At 36.2% G+C, this 22355-nt stretch overlaps 1 pseudogene; it reads left to right on the top strand.

Annotated features, from left to right (window-relative positions):
• The first annotated feature begins 21261 nt into the window (after window positions 1-21261).
• On the top strand, window positions 21262-21782 carry LOC145053789 (squamosa promoter-binding-like protein 16 pseudogene; annotated as a pseudogene).
• Window positions 21783-22355: the final 573 nt, after the last annotated feature.

Genomic DNA, 22355 nt, shown 5'->3' with positions numbered 1-22355 from the left:
GATTTCAAACCAGGAAGTCAAGTATATCCTCGAGAAAATAGTGAACCCTACGAGAAAGGATTGGAGTTTAAGGCTTGATGATACCTTATGGGCTTACCGGACTGCTTACAAGACCCCGATAGGCATGTATTAGTTTAGATTGGTTTTTGGAAAGCCATGTCATCTTCCCGTAGAGCTAGAACACCATGCATTTTCGGCGGTCAAACAATGCAATTTCAACATTGATAAGAAAGGAAGGCATAGAAATCTTCAACTCCAAGAGTTAGAAGAGTTAAGGAATGATTCTTATGAGAACGGAAGGATATATATATATATATATATATATATATATATATATATATATATATATATATATATATATATATATAAGGAGAAAAACAAATCCTTTCACGATAAGTCCAATGCCAGAAAACACATCAAGCCGGGGCAGAAATTCTTACTCTATCATTTTCGTTTGACGTTATTTCTTGGGAAATTGAGGTCAAGATGGATAGGTCCATTCCTTGTGAAAAAACTATTTGACCATGGAGCGATGGAAATTCAAAGTGAAGAAACAGAACAAATCTTCAAAGTTGATGGGCATCGTTTGAAGCCTTTCTACGAGAGTTTCAATGAAAATGTCATAGAGGTCATTCGTTTGGATGTCCCGGGGTACTAAAGTAATAAAGGGAAGCCATCTCGCCAAAGATGTTAAAGAGGGGCATTTTTGGAAAGCATTGTGGTTTCATCTTTTTCACATTCAGAATAAATATTTTTATTAAAACTGTTTTTGTGTTTTAAAAAGTTTTCGTTTTTACAAATCCAAGCTTTCCTTTATTTTAAAGTCAAATTTTGCTGAATTTTGAAGAACCGAGGTTCATTTTAATCAAACTCGGATGCTTTGAATTTTTTCCCAAAAGGTTTTCCGAACGGTTTGCGTGTGATTTCCTTGTCTGCATGATCTAGATCGCGTGAAAAATAAGGATCCAACAACTGTAAGTCCCCAAAATTCCTGTGTATCAATCAGATCCGTTTGATGGTGCGGAATCCCAATCAAACAGATGATGTCAAATCAAATAGAAGAGAAGGAGAAGAAGATGATGATGAATCTTGTATGTATTGATATGAATGAAGATCCGGATACAAGATTCACACACACTAACACACACTCTCTTTTCTCTCTCTAGAACACCTTCAGATACACACACATAAGCTCCTATATTCTCTTCTGTTGATCACTCTGCTCCTCACCCCTTACACCAATATTTATACACAAGAAACATGGGCTTGGTGAACATGGGCCGTAAATGGGTTTATGGTCCAAGTCACAAAAATACATTTTCCTACAAAAGTAAAGTATAAACCATATTTTTGACCAAACAATCTCCCCCTTGGTTTATACTTTCTTTTCTTAATGACCCAACAAGCTCCCCCTAAAAAGTAGCTGGCTTTTCTTGTTAATCTTCAGTTAGAGATTGGCTTCAACGTTTATCTTCGATTTCTTCACAGCATCAAGATGAACATATGAATCTTCAACGATTGACTTCATCTTGAGCAGTTGGGCATTTCTTCAAGATTTGGCATTGAACACACATTGGGTGAGGATGCTTGATGTACTGATTCTTGAAAGATGGCGCTTTCAGCTTAAGAATATTCAGAGAGAACATCAGAGAGAACAAATCTTCTGGATCACTTCAGCAGGTACAATGATAGCAACAAACTGATTGAGGAGGATTCAATGCAATCCGTCACATAATCTTCAAGTACAGCTTCACCTTGCTACTGGGTTTGAAGGATTGAATGTTGAAAGAATAATCTTCATTTCTTGCTCCTTTGAATGAGAATTCTTCGATGCTTACGGATGAAGCCTTGGCTCAGAAAATCTTTGATACAGTCTCCATGAGTCTTATCTACACCTGGATTCACTTTTGAAGATAAAACAAAACTAAAAGAAAACTTAGCACACAAATTAAAACAGAAACAAAAATATTTTTGGATTTTGAATTTTCTGATTTTTTTTTGATTTTTTTTAATTCTCCCCCTAAATTTGTGCATAGAGGAAACTATGAACAAATTTAACAAAAAGAAAAATATTTAGGATCAAAGTTGTAAGACAGTCATAACTTTGTTTATCAGTACCTTCACCTTCATGAATAGATCTGGTCAATTGTTGGTATTGTGGTCCACTTAAACACGAAGAATATCGACAAAATTTTCTGAATAAACTATTTTGCTGACGACAACCACGGGTATTGTTGTCCACTTAAATTAAGCAACGAGATCTACAGACAACCTCTAAATGGTTCAATTTTAGTTGCACTAGAACGTGTTCCCCACTTCCTGATATACCCTGGTTATGAAGAACTTCCAAAGAACTCCTTACTTTAGGTGAGTAAACAATTATTAAGGAGGAAGTCAGATTTAGAAATGGGTGCATATGTTGTGTCCCAGGTCGGATGTATTTCAATCATGCAGAGGGGACAACATATGGCTAACTAGGATAAAGGGATTGAGATATAGAATGTTGCATATGCTGTGTCCCAAGTCGGATCTTCCGATCACACATAGGGGACAACATATGGCTAACAGATAGAAATAGTTTCATAGATAAGAAGGTGTGTAGAAATAGAGTTGCATATTTTGCATTCCAAGTCGGATCTCTTCCAATCACACAGAGGAAGCAACATATAACTGACAGATAGAAAGCAATAAAATAATTTCCTACAGACCTACTTTATCAAAACCCCTCGGTCGCCCTATCAGAACCAGAATTAAGGACATAAGTTCGTACATCAAAGAAAAGTTGCACCACTGTTCTAGATGCCTTTTAATTTAGTGTATACCGTAGGTTCCCATGTTTATCTCACTACACAATCTACCCAAGCGTCGTATGGTCAGTCCAAAAAATTCTATCTAATTCCACACTGTCAAATCCTTCATGCCTACCAGCACATTGAACATAGAGACTAGACAATTCAGATTCAGTCCCTTACACATGTTTTAGACTGCCCGTTATCACTTTATCTTTATATCACTTCTCAATAATAACTACTAACAAAAATCTATTAAGAAAATGAAAATTTGTCTTTAAAACGAATCATAGTAAGATAAAATCAGGAGTATAGAGAAGAAAATGCAAACCGTAATTCACCGATTGAATTTGCATCTAGAAGGTCTGAGAACAGCACGCATAATCTCAGAATAGATCCGAAAATTCTTCATGTCATTAAGTACTAACCCCATTTGTGATCTCTTCCTTTCCTACTTTCCTGCAAAAGGACGCATACTCTCAAACAAAGGTCCGAATGGTGTACAGTTGAGAGATATCCCCTATCATGTGCCTGGAACAACCACTACCAACAAACCGAAGTCCGATGATATGCCTCCATAGCTGCTCCGAAATAGAGCGGGATCAATTGGTCTTTGGAACCTAGTCCATTTTGAAACTAGTTCGACCTTTGTCATCATTGCAGGGTACTATCTCCCATGACATATCCTGTTTATCACAAACAAAAGATGAAGAAATATTAGTGTCATTTGTTGATTTGGAAGATTGAGCCTTCGGAACTCATTTGTAGTTGGTTTTGACGCATTTCTTTTTCGATCCGATGGGTGGCTCAGTACTTGCTTTTGATCTTGATGTTGGCCGTTGAGATGACTTTGACCTAACCGGTCCTTGTTTTACTGGAGCATCTCTTGGAATGGGCTTCTTGGCCGACATTTCCTTCTTGTCATTGGGACATGGATTCTTTGCCTTGTGGGTTTGATTCTTGGCCTTCTGCGCGTTCTAGTCACCATTGTCTGAACATGACCTTGAGGGGTTTCTTTTGGAGTATCTCCCTCTTGGCGCGTTTTGCCATCCTTGTGCGTAGTAGGGAACGTATGCACGATTTGGACAGTTTCGGGCAATATGTCCAGGTGTTCCACAGTGAAAACATGTCTTTTTACTTCACTGTGAAGTTGTTTCTTCCTGCCCCTGGTGGCGTATCCATGCCTTGTCTCTTGATTTTCCCACACGCACATTTACAACAGGCACTCTGCTTCACTGGAATTGGTGGCCTGTATTTCTCAACAGTTGTTTGTTAGGAATAACAGAATTCGAAGCAACAGATTCTGACTTCAAGGAGATGTTGGTTTGTTCAATGGTTTTCTCCTTGTTCTCATATTCTTCAACTTTACCTGCACATAAAGTAGAAGCATTAGTATTTTCAACTTGAATACCTCCTGACACAAATCCAGCTGGTTTTCCATATTGAAGATGTGCCTCCCTGTCAATTTCTTCATGTGTCATAGGGATGGATGCGTAGTTATGATTGAAAGGTGGAGGAACACTATCATGTTTGCAACTACTTCGCTTGACACATCAAATTTTTTAAAATCAAAATCTGCAGTTTCAAATTTGTTTTTTAATGTGTCAAGCTCAGTAGTTAACTCAGCAAGTTGTCTCTTAACATAGTCATAATTTTCACACTTATTGCTATACTCTTCCTGAAGCTTCCTAAAGTCTCTGGTTTTTGCTTCTAATTCAGCCTTCAGGGGTTTCTATCCGTTCCTAAGTTAATATCCTTCGTATTTTAGGTCCTCGACTTCCCTTTTTTAGCAAATCATTATGTTCACGAAGAATTTTAATCGTATCTTCACAAGATGGAGTACATGAAGCTTCATTGACCAGGATGTTTGCAGAACTCATTGTTTTTCCACACTTCAAAGCGCCAAGCTCTTCAATTACATCAGCAATACTAAGATGATTGAGATCTTTTGTCTTCTTGATGACAGCTATGTTCATATCCCACGATTTTTGGAAGTGTATTCAATACCTTTTTGTTTATCTCAGATTTGGTCAAGAAGACCCCAACTATATTCATCTCAGTAGTGAGTGTGGTAAATCGCTGCAACTGAGCTTCCAGGGTTTCTCCAGGGATATAATTGAACATGTTGAAGTTTTGTCTTAACATCTCCTGACGATTCTCTTTAATGTCTTCAATTCCCTTGTTGACCTCAAAAGCCATTAAAAGCACAACTTGAAGCTAAAATAAAATTTAAATGTCAAACTAAAATTTAAAAACGCCCTTTGACTACAAACCTCAAAAGTCAACCTTAAAAGTCAAATTTAAAAAGTCAAACTCAAAAGTCAAACTGAAAAGCTAAATTTGAAAATATAAAAATTAAACGAAAAAGTCAAAGTTTAAAGTCAAAGGTCAAACTTGAAAGTCAAAGTCAAAATTTTAAGAAGAAAAAAAATCAAAAATAAAAGTCAAAAATCAAAAACTATTTTTATTTATTTATTATTATTATTATTATTATTTTATTTATTTATTATTATTATTTTTATTTTTATTATTTTTTTTATATTTTGGACGAAAAATTAATTTAAAAATAAAAGAAATTTAAATTTTGGGCTAAAAGTGTCAAATTGGTGAAATTAGGAACGAGACAGTAACGACTTATGAATTAAATAGCCAAGGTTTGTAGCATGTGATATGTAGGTTCAACTGGTAAGGCGGAGGGCTGATGAATATGAGGTCCTGAATTCGAACCTCGGCACCTCCAAATGTGCTTCCTATTTTTTTATATGCGAAGCGAGGCGAGGTAGCAGTTGCTACGAGGCGAGGACTCCTGCTGGCCGCGAACTTCGGACTCGCTGAACAAGGCTCGAACACGCTGCTGGACCCACAACTCCGAGGACCACAAGCTAGGACCGTAAACCGAAGGGCCGTAATCTCGGATCGCAAACTCGGGCAGTAAACTTCAGAAACCCTAGCTGCTGGCCGTAAACTCCGCCACCCCCTCGCTGGTTACGACCAAAAACAACGATTTTTGCCCCTTTTTGCTCCAAAACTTGATGAAAAACCCTTTTTCGTGAAAAACGCAAAGAACAAACCCCCCTTATTTTTCAGAGATCTATCCAAAAAAGCAAAAAACTTTCGAAAATAAGATCAAATAAGCTCCAGATCTGACAAAATTGACTGATCAATCCTTGCTCTGATACCAATTGTAAGTCCCCAAAATGCTTGTGTATCAATCAGATCCGTTTGATGGTGCGGAATCCCAATCAAACGGGTGATGTCAGATCAAAATAGAAGAGAAGGAGAAGAAGAAGATGATGAATCTTGTATTTATTGATATGAATGAAGATCTGAATACAAGATTCACATACACTAACACACACTCTCTTTTCTCTCTCTAGAACACCTTCAAATACACACACATAAGCTCCTCTATTCTCTTCTGTTCATTAATCTACTCCTCACCCCTTACACCTATATTTATACATGAGAAACATGGGCTTGGTGTACATGGGCCGTAAATGGGTTTACGGGCGTAAATGGGCTTACGGCTATAAACACAACCGTAAACACTTATATGGCCGTAAACACAGAGTTGTTTACGGTCGTACACATAAAAATACATTTTCGTAGAAAAGCAAAGTATAAACCATTTTTAACCCAACAATCTCCCCCTTGGTTTATAACTTTCTATATATATATATATATATATATATATATATATATATATATATATATATATATATATTGGATGAAAAAGGAATTTAAAAATAAAGAATTGAGTTTTTGGGTTAAAAGTGTCAAAATTTCGAAAGTTGGAAGCAAGAAGGACTTGATTTGGATTTAGTTTCGAAGGAATGAAACAAAGAATCAGCTAGTCGAGTTGGGTAAAGCGCTGAGGTAATAAACCAGAGGACCCGAGTTCGAACCTCGGCACCTACAAATCCGCTTCCTATTTTTTATTTGTGAAGGCGAGGCGAGTAAGCTGCTGCAAGGCGAGGACTCCTGCTGGCCGCGAACTTCGGACTCGCTGAACAAGGCTCGGACACGCTGTTGGACCGCAAACTCCGAGGACCGCAAGATCGGACCATACACGTGCGAGGACCTTAAACCGAGGGGCCGTAATCTCGGACCGCAAACTCGGGCCATAAACTTCGGAAACCCTAGCTGCTGGCCGTAAACTCCGCCACCCCCTCGTTGGTTACGACCAAAAACAACGATTTTTGCCGCTTTTTGCTCCAAAACTCGATCAAAAACCCTTTTTTATGAAAAACGCAAAGAACAAACCCCCCTTATTTTTCAGAGATCTATCCAAAAACGCAAAAATCTTTCGAAAATAAGATCAAATAAGCTCCAGATCTAACAAAATTGACTGATACTATCCTTGCTCTGATACCAATTGTAAGTCCCCAAAATGCTTGTGTATCAATCAGATCCGTTTGATGATGCGGAATCCCAATCAAACGGATGATGTCAAATCAAAATAGAAGAGAAGGAGAAGAAGAAGATGATGAATCTTGTATGTATTGATATGAATGAAGATCTGGATACAAGATTCACATACACTAACGCACACTCTCTTTTCTCTCTCTAGAACACCTTCAAATACACACACATAAGCTCCTCTATTCTCTTTTATTCATCAATCTACTCCTCACCCCTTACACCTATATTTATACATGAGAAACATGGGCTTGGTGAACATGGGCCGTAAATGGGTTTACGGGCGTAAATGGGCTTACGGCCGTAAACCTGTTTACGGCTGGAAACACAACCGTAAACACTTATATGGCCATAAACACAGAGCTGTTTACAGTCCTACACATAAAAATACATTTTCGTAGAAAAGCAAAGTATAAACCATATTTTTAACCCAACAATCTCCCCCTTGGTTTATAGCTTTCTTTTATATATATATATATATATATATATATATATATATATATATATATATATATATATATATAGGATGAAAAAGAAATTTAAAAATAAAGAAATTGAGTTTTTGGGTTAAAAGTGTCAAAATTTCGAAAGTTGGAAGCAAGAAGGACTTGATTTGAATTTAGTTTCGAAGGAATGAAACAAAGAATCAGCTAGTCGTGTTGGGTAAAGCGTTGAGGTAATAAACCAGAGGTCCCGAGTTCGAACCCCGGCACCTGCAAATCCGCTTCCTATTTTTTATTTGTGAAGGCGAGGCGAGGAACCTGCTGCGAGGCGAGGACTCCTGGTGGCCGCGAACATCGGACTCGCTGAACAAGGCTCGGACACGCTGTTGGACCGCAAACTCCGAGGACCGCAAGCTCGGACCGTACACGTGCGAGGACCTTAAACCGAAGGTCCGTAATCTCGGACCACAAACTCGGGCCGTAAACTTCGGAAACCCTAGCTGCTGGCCGTAAACTCTTCCACCCCCTCGCTGGCTACGACCAAAAACAACGATTTTTGCCCCTTTTTGCTCCAAAACTCGATCAAAAACCCTTTTTTATGAAAAACGCAAAGAACAAACCCCCCTTATTTTTCAGAGATCTGTCCAAAAATGCAAAAATATTTTGAAAATAAGACAAAATAAGCTCCAGATCTCACAAAATTGACTGATACAATCCTTGCTCTGATATCAATTGTAAGTCCCCAAAATGCTTGTGTATCGATCAGATCCGTTTGATGGTGCGAAATCCCAATCAAACAGATGATGTCAGATCAAAATAGAAGAGAAGGAGAATAAGAAGATGATGAATCTTGTATGTATTGATATGAATGAATATTTGGATACCAGATTCACATACACTAACACACACTCTCTTTTCTCTCTCTAGAACACCTTCAAATACACACACATTAGCTCCTCTATTCTCTTCTGTTCATCAATCTACTCCTCACCCCTACACCTATATTTATATATGGGAAACATGGGCTTGGTGAACATGAGCCGTAAATCAGTTTACGGTCGTAAATGGGCTTACGGCCGTAAACCTGTTTACGGCCGTAAGCACTTATATGGCCGTAAACACAGAGCTGTTTACGGTCCTACACATAAAAATACATTTTCATAGAAAAGAAAAGTATAAACCATATTTTTGACCCAACAATATCCCCTTTGGTTTATAGCTTTCTTTATATATATATATATATATATATATATATATATATATATATATATATATATATATATATATATATATATATATATATATATATATTGGATGAAAAAGGAATTTAAAAATAAAGAAATTGAGTTTTTGGGTTAAAAGTGTCAAAATTTCGAAAGTTGGAAGCGAGAAGGACTTGATTTGAATTAAGTTTCGAAGGAATGAAACAAAGAATCAGCTAGTCGAGTTGGGTAAAGCGCTGAGGTAATAAACCAGAGGTCCCGAGTTCGAACCCCTTCACCTCCAAATCCGCTTCCTATTTTTTATATGTGAAGGCGTGGCAAGGAAGCTGCTGTGAGGTGAGGACACTGCGAGGCGAGGACTCCTGCTGGCTGCGAACTTCGAACTTGTTGAACAAGGGTCGAATACGCTGTTGGACCGCAAACTCCGAGGACCGCAAGCTCGGACTGTACACGTACGAGGACCGTAAACCGAAGGGTTGTAATCTCGGACCGCAAGCTCTGGCCGCAAACTCTTCGGAAACCCTAGCTGCTGGCCGTACACGCCACCACCCCTTCGCTGTTTACAACCAAAAACAACGTTTTTTCGACTTTGAAGCTCCAAAAGTCGATCAAAAACCCCTTTTTTATCAAAAACACGAAGAACAAACCCCCTTATATTGCCAAGATCTATCCAAAAACGCAGGAATCCTTTAAAAATAAGATCAAATCAGCTCCAGCTCCAATAGCATATATTTAAGTTGTTGCAGTTAATAGCTCGTAGTTGGATTTTGGGTTGGGTCGGCCGGTCCGCCTTCAGGTGTGCACCGATTTACTCGTCCCTTCTGTTGGCGATGCGCTCCTGGCCTTAATTAGTCGGGTCATGCCTCCGGCGTTGTTACTTTGAAGAAATTAGAGTGCTCAAAGGAAGCCTACGCTCTGATACCAATTATAAGTCCCCAAAATGTCTGTGTATCAATCATATCCGTTTGATGGTGCGGAATTCCAATCAAACGGATGATGTCAGATCAAATAGAAGAGAAGGAGAAGAAGAAGATGATGAATCTTGTATGTATGTATATGAATGAAGATCTGGATACATGATTCACACACACTAACACACACTCTCTTTTCTCTCTCTAGAACACCTTCAAATACACATACATAAGCTCCTCTATTCTCTTCTGCTCATCACTCTACTCCTCACCCCTTACACCTATATTTATACACTAGAAACATGGGCTTGGTGAACATGGGGCATAAATGGGTTTACGGTCCAAGACACAAAAATACATTTTCCTAGAAAAGTAAAGTAGAAACCATATTTTTGACCCAACATCAAATTTTTTGGCCCGCTCACGTAGACTGCGTGACCTCCCAAGTCGGTGTCCAGAAAACCAACCACATGTAGAAACTCAGTCCGTATAAATTCGATCGTCTGATAATTGGCCAAATAGGAGTTTCTCAGCTTAATCCACACGGACCGTATGTACTTTAAACATCGGCGTGGCATGTTGACTTTTGTTGACTCGGGTGTTGACCAGGTTTGACTGAAAATTAAACCCTCCTTTACCCTACCTCCATCCATTTCCTCACTTCTTTTCTCTCTTCTCTCTCCAACCTCCATTGCAACCTTCATCTCCATCATTAAAACCCGATTTCTTGTCAAACCACCAGTCGGAATTACGTAAAATTAACACCATTCTCTCCCATTTTCCTAGCTCTACATTTCTCATCTAAATTTTAATCCGATCTGTCACTGGAGCTAGCAGCATCGACCACCACCCGTCTCGCCGGAAATCTTGATTTTCCAACCATCTCCGGCCACCTCTCGGAATTTCGACACCACCATTGTGTTCCCCTTGGTCTAGGCTACAAACCCCACCAAAAATATCTCCCAAAGCTCACGGGAAAATTTCACCGTATATTCAAAATCTTTCCATATTTCTTGAGTTTTCACACAGAACTCTTTCTCATGAGTTACTAGGCAAAGCTTCAATCTTGGGGTGCGGGTTTGCAAGAATTTGAATCCCGGATTTTCGCATGCACTTTAGACTTTTAGAATTCATAAACATCGATGGGTAAAATCTTTCCTTGACTTAAGATAATTTGCATGAACGTTTAAAATGTTATTTTAGTTGAAATTGCATCAAATCAGTCTATCAATCATATTGTGAATTGGTTTAGTGATCCATTTAGAAGTTCGTATGGAGTCGATTGGTGTGAATTGGATAAAATCATTATCTATTTGGATTGTTGGTCTACTTGGGTTGGAAATTTTATTGCATGTTAGTTATGCCCACCTCAAGGAAACGCTCTGCTTCTGGACGAGGAAAAGCCCTAAATAGAGGAAGAGATGTGGAACCGAACATTCCAAGGTTCCAGGACAAAGAAAGCAGTCAAAAACTACAAAAATAGTTTTTTCTTGGATGGTTTCTTCAACCAAGTTTTTTTGCACAATCACCCTCATTGAATTGGGAGTTCTCGATGGGGTTGCCCAATTGTTCTGTAATATCGGATGAGAGAATCTTCTTAACCTCGTGGCTCATACATACCAACTTCCTAGTAGAGAATTCCTTGTTGGCTGTGGTTTTAACAACGAGGCAAGAAAAGTTGGATTCTAACTTATGGGGAAACCAACCCTTCTTGATTTCGAAAGGATCAGTGACATCATGGGATTACTATAAACGAACACCTTTTTAACCTCCAATATACTACTTCTCGAGTTTCAACATGAGACATTCTGGACAGAGATCACCAGTGGGATCTTTACTTGTGCAGATCAGAACAAGGCAACCTCCATCATTCACCTGTACGTCTGCATTGTCCATCATATCTTAGTGTGTAATGTTTTTGCCCGGAAAGAAGTGGGTCAAGTCACGAAGATTGAACTTTTTCCTTTAGTTCATGACAAGGCATGAAAACCCTCCCATTCTTTATTCTGCTTCATTCTTTTTCTATAAGTGCGTCAACATGAAAGCTAAAACATCCGGTGATATTACATAGGAGGATTTTTCTCTCTTTTAGCCGACCGTCTTGAGATCGAATTCCCAGAAGACTCCACTCCCGTAGATGACAAGAATCTTTTGGATGTCCGAGTTCTAAAAAGCATGTATAACATCTATCGACAAAGTGGAGGTGGCTTCACATGGTTCTGTCCTCAAGGGGTCAAGTATCTCATTCTTCCCGATCCTATAGTCTCCAACTTCACTCATCATGATCATAATCAATGGAGACTCGAGAGGACCATCACCTAAATAGTTTGTGAGGAAGCATTCCTTTCTCAAGATAAGATGAAGAATAATGAAAAGTCTACCACTGAGCCTGCCCGTGCCACAAGTACCCCCATGACACTACCATCCGCCCCTAGTTTGCCAAATGATTCGATGCTGTTTGTATCTCCAACCAAATCATGTCACAACACTTGCATGATGTGTGGGGTTGCCACCAATCTCAAATCAATTTGAAAAACTACTGCTTCCTCCCCCATATGCATACCCTACCGCAACTCATCATTATCCCCCTTCACCTTCACGTTACCCTTACACTTACCCACAATACCAATACCCCTATCCTCCTTTCAACCCCCCGAATTAGATACTTCGCCCTTCCCTCAAGCATTGAAGACAATACTTATTTCTAATCTTGGGGTGGGGTATTTCCTTTTACATTTACTTTTGCATGCATTTTAGTTAGGTTTCATAGCATACTACTCTTTAAATAATTTTCATTCATTTTTTTATACAAAAACTCCATTTATTTTTTTTTTCATTTTTATTTTAGCATAACATTTAACCTAGGACATTAGCATGCATGCATCTTTTTTATTTCTTTGTTCTCATCCCCGAACATCTTTACTTGAAAGACTCGACACACCTTAATTACAGTTCTTTTGGAAACTCACATAACGAATAAGAATCGCTCATAGGGACTTTTAGTTATCTCGTCTTTTTTTATATATATGTGATGAGAGAGTGCAAGTCGTTATGCTGGAGAATTGACTTATGAAAAGTGTGGAATAAGCAGAGGGACAACTTAGCCTCAAGCCCACTAGTTCCTCACTTGCATGTTCTTTACAAACCACAATCAAACCCCAAACAAAGGAATAAGAACTAGATTTTGCTACTTTCAGATCCGTAATGTCTATCTGGTGCATTTCATATCATATCACATAACCTTATGATATAGACACATTTTTCCCATTTGATCTTAATTTAGCCTTCGTTTAGTTATGCTTAGCTTTTGCATTTAGCTTTGCTTGATTTTGTTGTTTAGCTTTTTATTTGGGTTAGATTTAGATGTCACTTATGGTTTGTATATATTTATGATTTGTATTTTTACTTGATAAAACCAATGTAAAACTCCTTGGTAAACCAAAAAACTGAGCCAAAAAAAAAAGAAAAAAGAAAAAATATATATTAAAAACATTGGTACAAGGAGTTGAATCCATTTTTCATTCATGAAATGTTTAGATTATTTTGGATTCTTTTTATGTAGCTCATTTCTATTTTGATGTATTTCTAGTTTAGATTTAATCTTATGTAGGTAAGTATAATGGCACCCTCTATTCATCACATGCTCGATTCTTCACATGACCTATATTGGTGAAGTATGCATGGTTGCTTTGTATCTTGTTCACCATGTGTCCTTTGCTAGAAGTGTAACAAAGGCTCGTCTGTTAAAGAAATTCTTATCTCCAAAATGGATTATATGTTTTTATTTTAAGGGCATGGTCATGAATTTCTACCTAAGATGTTCATTCTTTTTTTTTTCTTTTTAGGTTAGTTCATACCGAGTTCATTTTAGTCTTGTCTTACTTGAGGACAAGTAAGGTTTAAGCTTGGGGTGATTTGAGATCTCATTTTATTACTTCTTTTCCTAGTTTATTTTAGCTCATTCTATTTCATTTTAGTTAATCTTCATGTATATTTTCTCTTTTTTGTTATTGTCATCTTCATCGTGTAATATCTAGTCTTTTAAGCTTAATTGCAGGATTTATCGATGACTATTCAACATGGAGGACGGTGGGAAGGCGAGACCTTGAATGCGAGAAGCTTGAAGTACTTATGGGCTAAACTATGGAACTCTTGGATTTGGATTGCAATAGAGAATGATGATGATGAGAGGAATATATGAGCTTTGAAAGATCAAAGGAGCAATTGACCATATTGGAAGATTTTAGAAGACATATTTAGGCTATCAAGAGCCTTTCATTTAGGCTATATCAAGACAGGAAGCAATGAAGAAGGAATCCCAACTAAAATTAGGCCAAATTGACCTAATATGTACTTACACGCAGTCCACGTGGATCTACGAACGGTCCGCGTGGATCGTTCGGTGAAGAATCCAAATTTTTGCCTCTTGCCTTTACTTTGGGAAGTTTGGTGGGATACTTTTTGGACAACTTTTAGATCCGGTTTTTCAGCATACTTGACTGGATTTTTCTTAAAAAAAAGGAGATAACTCTTGGGGAAGAACAAGACTTTTACTATCAAGAGCATTTTGGAGATTGGTGGATATTTTCATCTTTCATCTTGAAAAATGTTTGGTATTTTGAAACTATATTAATTTTCTTTAGTCTTACCCATCTTAGGCTAAGTTTATTTTTGGTTGATGTTGGTTTAACCCATGGATGATTAGTTACTTTGAAGATTTCTTATGAACTTGTGTTTGACGTTTATGGAAATGTTTTCTAGTTAAACATACTTTTAGGTTTGTTTGTCTTAGATCATGATCATGCATAAATGAATATTTATTTTGTTGACTAATTTATTGGTTTAGTAATGGGCCCTAAAATTAGTAAGTAACAAATGATTTATGTGCTTGACTTCATTTTATTTAATCCATGTAAGTATTTCCTCCACAATGATAATGTAAGCATTTGATTATCTTTTGGACTTGGTGACTCTTAAAACTAAATCCTAATTGACTTTCACAAAATTACATGTTTCATTAGTTTTATGACTTTGATTAAGGAAATGTGTTATGAGCTTCTCTAGCTATTTTAATAATAAAGAAGAGTTGAGGTGATTTATGCTTATGAATTGTTATAGCAGAGTTAACTAAGAAATCCTTGTGGTAAATTCCAATGTCAACTAACTTCCCTTCTTTGATTCAAATCAAACTTTTTACTTGTTTATTCGCAATTTCAACATTCTAGTATAATTTTAGTTATCTTAAAACAACCAAAAAAAGATTTTAACCCTCATTTTTACTTTTATTTTTGTTTCACAAATGCTTAAACAAAGAGACTTTCATAGAGTTATAAAAATTGAACCAATCTCCGTGGATACGATACCTTTACCATTATACGCTATTTTTGTGTACAATATTAATGGTATTTATTTTGTTAGCCTTGACAACCACCAAATTTTTTGTTTTGGGTGGAAGTCATGAGCCACTTAGAGCACTCAACTGGCTGTGCATACAAGTAGTGAACAAGGTGTTTTTCTTGGGTTAGGTAATACTAAGGGATACTTGTCTATCATGCAGTTGGATATATATATATATATATATATATATATATATATATATATATAAAATAAAATGTTGAATATATAACAAAAGTTTGGTTATATACTAAAAGTTTAAATTTATAACAAAAGTTTGGTTATATAATAAAAGGTTTGATATATAACAAGAGGTTGGTTATTTAATAAAGGTTGAATAAATAATAAAAGGTTAGGTATATATGAAACATGCTCGTTTATATGTTATGCGGTTCTTTATATGTATATGGTTGATCATATATGTTATATGGTAGAATTGCGATTGAACATACATGCATGTATACGGTCGAATATGTGATTGAATAACTATGGTATGCAATTGTTTGCTAAGTGGTATTTATATATCATTTTTATTCTTTATCATAAAATGAATGATTGAACCATTTGGGTTTTTATGTTTTATGTGCAACCTCTATGAATTCACTCAATAGGGACTGACACTTATTTCTTCTCTCTTTTGTGCCTTACTAGTGCAGGCAGCTTGGGAGTTTTTCATTAGTGACAGGGGTTACTTTATGGGGTAGTTATGTTGGTTTTGATGATACCACTTTGGACACATTTGATGTTTTACCATTTCAAACATTTACTTTTGTTATGTTTTAAGTGGATTAGAATTATAATTTTAATTATGCAGTAACGTTGTGATTTGAAAATGTTTTGAAATATATAACTAAGTCTTCCGCTAATACATTCTATTGAAAGATTGTTTTAAAAAGAAAAATATATATATATGGTAAAAATCACGATGTTACATTACATGTCCTAGAATTATGACCTTCGTTGTGGCCTTTGCTACAAGTGACTATTAAGTACTTCCTGCTTAAACTGGTACTATGACTCGACTCACCAGTTTCCATCTTCTTCTTTTTTTCTTTGGCCTGCCAACCTATAAACAAATTTGTAATGGTACATATCAACAAGCTTAGTGAATTTTTCAAATCATATTATGTAAAACATGTATATCAACAAACCTATTTGTGATGTTTGTGTGGGACAATGGTTGTTGGACAATTGGATCTTGGCCACATACTATTACATGTGCTAATCTAGTAACACTTGTTCACCCAATTCTCAGGATCTCCACATTCTGACCCGTTCTGCATATTATCATACATTGTTGCAATAGTATGCTTGCATGGCATGCCTGTAATGTCCCAATTCTTGTAAGCACAACTCCTCTCCTTTAAGTTCACAACATACTACTCCATCCATTGACCAATTACTTGATACTTATTAGATCCATTGTATAGAACCCTCAACTTATTAGCCTCTATCTTGTTTTCTTCTAAGATTGTTGTTGAAGTTGGAGTTAGAGAACCTTTGCATTTATCTAGCCCTTTATGAACATTTACTATTCTCTTTGTGAGGTATTCGCTTATAAATTCCAAACAATTGATTATAAGCTTGTTCTTAACCTCATCTAACTTGGAGTTGAATACCTCACATAAGTTATTTGTCAAACTGCCAGTGATTGCTCTTCCTATGTATAAAAATAAACATTGAATTAGTGAAATCAATTATGAAATATGTTAATGAAAAGAGTATCATACTTACCATAAAAATGGGATCTTGCCCAATGTTTAGTAGAAATTTTAGTTAACTACTCATGAGCTTGTGGTTAATCTATTTTCAGATTCTTCATAGCCATATCAAATCTTGGTATGCTAGTTGCTTTTCCACACCTCCATATTGCTTCCTTTAACTCATCTCCTTTATATTGAAATTTCATGTTATCAAACACATGTATTAAATAGATATCTCCCTTATATTGCAATTTCATGTTCTCAAACACATGTATTAAACAGAACCTATGCTCAGCTTCTAGAAAAATCTTGGCTATGGAAGGCAAGATTCCATATGAGTACAATCAACATAACTCAGTAATGAAACACAATCTAAATGAAAATAATAAAGTGAATTTTATTGAAGTTAGTGGGTACCTTTTGCCAATCTGAAATGAAGGTGATGTTTGATCAAGAATTCAAATCCAAATCATCACCTAAAAGTTCCAAAAACTACGTCTAAGAGTTAATATTTTCAGCTTCTACAATGCAACGGGTAAATGCCATTGTTTGAGTCAAGCCCAACTGCACTAAGGATCTGTCCAGGAAAAGGGCCCTTCAAAAATGCACCATCAAATCCAAGAAAATCCCTCAAACATTTTTTAAATGAATCCTTTAATGGACACAAGTATACACATATGCATTTGAAGATCCTTGTTTCAAAACACAAGGCAGATTCAGGTTAGACTTCTATCTTAACAATTGTTCATGGATTCTTAGACTGCAATTCCATGACATAGTCTCTCAAAAGACCATATTGCTTTTCATAATCACCCTACTTTTTTTGAAATATCTTTAGCCCAAAATACTTTCATCATTGATAATGAAAGGTAATACCTTTGTACCAAGTCCTCCTATAAAGCACATGCATGGATGTTGGGTTACTTTCAACTTGATGCAATATGTTGTTAGCTAGAAAGTGAGATGAGAAAGCCCTCACTGTCCTTCTTTATAACAAGTATGATAATCTTCATATGTTTTAATAGTCTAAACATGTTTTTTATTTGACCTAGAGACAAAAATAACCCAAGGACAAGTTATTTCCTTAGAAAGTACTAACTTGACCCTCCCTTTATTAGTGCCACTAGTCAATTTAGGGACAACACCTCTACACTTTAAACTAAGTCTTGTCTTGTCATTCTTTACATAATAAAGATCCCTCATTTATTTTACAGAGTAGTTGGCAATAACTTCTTTGATCCTTCTCTGTTCCTTGAAAGTTCGACCAACCTTAAATGCTTTTCTATGAACCTCACCAAATGAAGTAGAAACTGGTTTTAGAATGGATCTTAATAATTTCTTTTGAGGGTCTTGTTCACTAGAAACTGATTCAAACACATCATTATTTAAGACTTCTAAAGGTTCATCTTCAATGTTTTCATGCACCTCTTTATTATTGTTTGTCTGATCAGGCTGCCCCATTTCAACGTCTATATCAACTACACTACCTAAATTGATCATGTTCACCTCCACGTCATCTATCAAATGTTCCTCATCAAAATTGTTTTAATTGCATCATGCTCACTATGAAATTCACTATCCTCACTATCGAATTCGCTATCATTCATCACTGACTCATCATTCATGACTGGATCAACATCCTGGCTCATCATTCATCATTGGCTCTTCAAACATTATTGGTACCTCATATATGTTTGGGTGCTCAATTTCATTCATATTGCCATTACCCTGTATCACTTGGGAAGATCCACCAAATTATCCATATGACACAATTGACTAGGAGTAATCTAGTTATGCATTAGGAGATCTAACATCTTTTCTCTTCTTTTGGTTCATATCCAGTTCAGAGGACCCATCATTAACCAACTCCTTAATAACAACCTTTGTTGGGGATTAAAAAAAATAACTTTTAACCCTTGTATGTCCATGATCTATGTAAATACTTAGTTGGTTATTTTTTTTTCAAATACGTTGACAATACATGCACATCCCCATCGTTTCCTAGAGGTAAGAGACCAAAGTTCAACTCTACTTTTGGAATAAGAAAATGATAATACAAAGTTTGCCCTTCTACGTACCCTATTTCTTCAACCATTGTATCTAACTCATGGAAGGAGAAAACGTCAATATCTACAAAGTCGACATATTCTACAATACCATCTTTGTACCATCTCCCAAGGTTTTTGGTGAATACCCTACTGTGATGAATTTTCAATGTGAAGTAGTTGCTTACTCTATCTGAAACAAAGAATAGCAAACAAAATTTCAACTATTTTGGCATAATTTCAAATCGACTTAATGTATGATCACGTTAGTCAGTTACTGTATATATTTTCCAAATCATAGTTTGATGCTTGTGGGTGTCTCGAACAAACCGACCATAACATTAACACCATTATCGTCTTCAATCGAGCTTCAACATAGTGGAGAAGATAATGACGAAGGCGAAAGGGTTTATGGATAGCTAGATGATGATCTTTGCATTTAATTGTAAAAAAACATTTGTATATTATCCATCATGAAAGATTATAGAGGGGCGACCCATTGAAAAGACGAAAATACTCATGTACTAACGGTACAAAAGTGACGAGGTTAGGATCAGGGACCAATCGCATAATAAACTCAAAACCATAAGGACCAGTGGTGTGACATTTTCCCAAGAAATCCTCAAGGTGTTATATTTTATAAACCACATGGACCAATTATTAAATTTTATCTAAAGATAATTATCAATATACATCATACACCTTACCAGAACATAAACGATATAATAATAATAAATAAATAAATTATAATTCAACAAGAAACATCACAATTATATTTAAAAGCACATCAATATTTTTGAATCCTATACATCAGTCAAAAACCAAAATTAATCAAATAAAAAATGATGAACAACCAGCCAACCACTAAGACCATAAATATATAAAAACTGTTTAATATAAATTTATAGGTGCCGACAGATGAATGTGTGCATATAAAACATATGACATTATATACAGTATTTTAAGCATGTTTCAGCAATTCAAACAAACCAAACTTAAACAATGATCCGATGATATAGACATTATTAAAAAGACAAAAACAGTTGTAGTTTATGGAATAATTGATTAGAACATATCTTCAAGTTTATAAATAAATTTATTTAACGGTGATGTAGTAGGGGATGGTCGAAGCGTTCCAACAAAAACATTTAATTAACCAATTAATCTATATATATATATATATATATATATATATATATATATATATATATATATATATATATATATATATATATATAGGTTCCGTTGAGATTAAAAATAAAATAGAGATCTCGAGATTCAACCCCAGCCACGTATTTCACATCTGCCGCAATAACCTTTCGGTGTACCGGCGCGACAGGTCTGGAATAATCATAAACGATTACACAACGCCGCCCATTCCTTTATCCTCCGCCATCATCCCCACCACCATAACCACCACCGCCACCACCCTACCACCACCTCTGACACCAGCCGACTCCACCACTGTCACCTCCGTTACTTATACCACCGCTATCTTTGTCACCACCACCTTTTCTGCCACCAACTGTCGTAATCAGATATGATTACTCAGTCTGTGAACATACATATATGTATAATCATTTATTATTAAACATATATGTATAAACATGTATAATCATATATGATTAGGCATAGTCCGCTGCTGCCGGTACGCTGAAGCGTTAGAGCGGTAAGTAAGAAATACGTGGCTGAGGTTCAATTTCAAGATCTCTAATTTTTTTTAATCTCAAGGGAACCGTCCCATATATATATATATATATATATATATATATATATATATATATATATATATATATATATATATATATATATATATATATATATATATATATATATATACAGAGAGAGAGAGAGATAGGTTCAAATGTTTAAAGTAAATATTGTGTTATTGTATGCTTAAATATGGGCCAATCAAATTTTAAAATAAAAATAAATAATTAAATAAATAAATAAGGGTAAATAGGTAATTTGATAATTAGTTCCACAAATAATAGCCTATAATTATGGTAACCATTGACTTAGGTACGTAGGTATTTTCATCCCTTTTTAAAAACACAATGAAGATCTTTTTTTCATTCTTCACTTATCAAATCCGATCGACACATCCCAAAATCGGAACTCCTCTTCTTCGTGTCTTATCCCTCCGGTCGACCGAAGCCAAATGACTCTTCCGACGATCTGGGTCTACCCTCCATCATAGTGCGCAACAGCAGTGCAGCCTGTGTTCCTGCTTACAGAAGGTTAATCCCAACTTTAAATGAGCCACGGAACAGTTGGAACCCTAAAATTTGGGAATGGGATAGTTCAAGATTCGTGGCTAAACCCTTGGATATGATGGAGATTTCTAAAGAACAGCAACATCAACAACACCATCATCAAATTGTTGTTAATCCTCCCAATCTCGATGGATCAAAGAAGAGTCCAGTTGGTCAAAGGGAAGAAGACGAATACCTCTTGTTGAAGCTTGGTGGTGGTGAGGAGGTAGCGACCAGGCCTAGCAAAAGGGTCCGATCTGGTTCACCTGGCAGTGGTTGTGTCGGGAATTATCCAATGTGTCAAGTTGATAACTGCAAAAAAGATCTATCCACTGTTAAAGACTACCATAGGCGTTACAAGGTTAGTGAGGTTCATAGTAAAGCTGGAAAAGCCCTAGTTGGAAAACAGATGCAAAGATTTTGTCAACAATGTATCAGGTTGGTTGATTCTTCAATCCATCACTTTCTGTTTCTTGAAACTTTTGCGCTAAATAACTAACTTACCCTTTTCACAAACTTGCTTCTAGGTTCCACCCTCTTTCTGAGTTTGACAAGGGGAAGAGAAGTTGTAGGTGTAGACTTGTAGATCACAACAGGTGAAGAAGAAAGACACAACCAGAAGATGTTGCTTCACAATTATTAATCCCTGCAAATGGTGATAACGCCAATGACATGGATATTGTTCGTTTGCTAACAGTTTTAGCTCGTGCTCAAGGTAAAATTATTTATACGGTTATACCCCTCCTGTTTGACTTTAAACTTTCAGTAGGAAGTATTTCTCATCTGACATTAGGATGTGGGAATGATGTTTTATTTATTTAATTAATTTTGTGTATTTTCTTCCATCTGAAAATCTTTGATATATATTCCAAAATTGGGCAGGAATGTATTACATAGAATACACACTTCAGAATCCAGGGGTTTGTTTGAATGCTAGATATAAATCATTGGGGTGTTTGGGTTTGTTTCATTTGATAGAAAACAATGGGTGTTTGGATTAGGTGTTTGGCAGGGAAGGGAAGGAAATGAAAAGCAGTTTTTTGGCTAATATACATATCAAAATGAGCAGTTTTTTGGATGCATTCTATGAATTTGATTCATATTTCAATTTATGTTTTTTTCCTGATTTAACACTTCATTTATGTGGACAGTGCAGGATCTTGACAAGGTTGA

The sequence above is a fragment of the Lactuca serriola genome, chromosome 1, assembly GCF_051521515.1.
Source record: "Lactuca serriola cultivar US96UC23 chromosome 1, Lser_US96UC23_V15, whole genome shotgun sequence".
NCBI lineage: Eukaryota > Viridiplantae > Streptophyta > Magnoliopsida > Asterales > Asteraceae > Lactuca > Lactuca serriola.
This window is presented reverse-complemented; position numbering and strand designations above follow the sequence as displayed.